Source organism: Phoenix dactylifera, chromosome 15 (assembly GCF_051530095.1).
Source record: "Phoenix dactylifera cultivar Ajwa chromosome 15, Ajwa_hap1_PhDact_Kaust_v1.1, whole genome shotgun sequence".
NCBI classification, from domain to species: Eukaryota; Viridiplantae; Streptophyta; class Magnoliopsida; order Arecales; family Arecaceae; genus Phoenix; species Phoenix dactylifera.
The window spans coordinates 9774630-9775629 of NC_143204.1; the positions used below are offsets into that span (position 1 = coordinate 9774630).

The following is a 1000-nucleotide window of genomic DNA, read 5'->3' on the forward strand; positions in this document are numbered from 1 at the left end:
CTTTTGCATTAGGTGCTATTTTTGATTTTTCATTTTTATCTGTTGTATCCCAAGCTTGTGCATTTTCTGCTAAAAGATCAAAATAATCCCAAGCTTCATTTGGTTCCTTACTCATGAATTCACCATTACACATCATTTCTACAAATTGTCTCATATTGGAGGACAAACCATCATAAAAGAAACTAATGACCCTCCAAATTTCATATCCATGATGTGGGCAAGCAAGGAGAAGGTCCTTAAATCTTTCCCAACACTGAAAAAATGTTTCTCCATCTTTTTGTGCAAAGTTCATGATATTTCTTCTAAGTGTGTTTGTTTTATGTGTTGGGAAGAATTTTTTAAAAATTCTCTTGTCATTTCTTGCCAGGTAGCTATGGTCCTAGGCCTTAAGGAGTGTAACCATGACTTAGCTTTTTCCTTTAAAGAAAAAGGAAATAACTTAAGCTTAACTACCTCTTCAGTGACATCATTGAAATGAAGTGTTGAACATACTTCATCAAATTCTTTCAGATGCAAATAGGGACTTTCAGAATCAAGTCCGTGAAACTTTGGAAGTAATTGGATTATTTCTGGTTTCATGTCAAAAGCTCCCGCAGCAGTAGGAATAACCATACAGGATGGGGTACTAGTCCTAGTGGATTGTAGATAATCACGAAGCGTTCTAATAGGTAAGTCATCTTGAAATTCATTATCTCCCTGATTACTACCATTATCTTCCATTTGATTATTTGAATTTTGAACAATTAAATTTTTATCTTTTGATTCAACTCGAAATAATCTATTCGTTTTATCTCTTTGCCACAACCGCATATACTGACCAATTAACCAGTCGACTTTTTTTTTTAATTATTATTATTATTATTTATTTATTCATTTATTTTGTATATATATATATATTTTTTAGAGTTTTGGATGAGTATGAATATTACCTAAAGCTATGAATATTGACACCCTGCTACTAAAATTATTCACAATCAAACAGTATCAAAGCATAGCACCC

General features: G+C 32.1%; 1 non-coding gene across 1 annotated transcript; it reads left to right on the forward strand.

The window, feature by feature from the left end:
- Positions 1-203: 203 nt before the first annotated feature.
- Positions 204-310, forward strand: LOC149751212 (small nucleolar RNA R71). Its single transcript, XR_016398591.1, has one exon. It is a non-coding gene; the product is annotated as a small nucleolar RNA R71 (small nucleolar RNA).
- The last annotated feature ends 690 nt before the right edge of the window (positions 311-1000 follow it).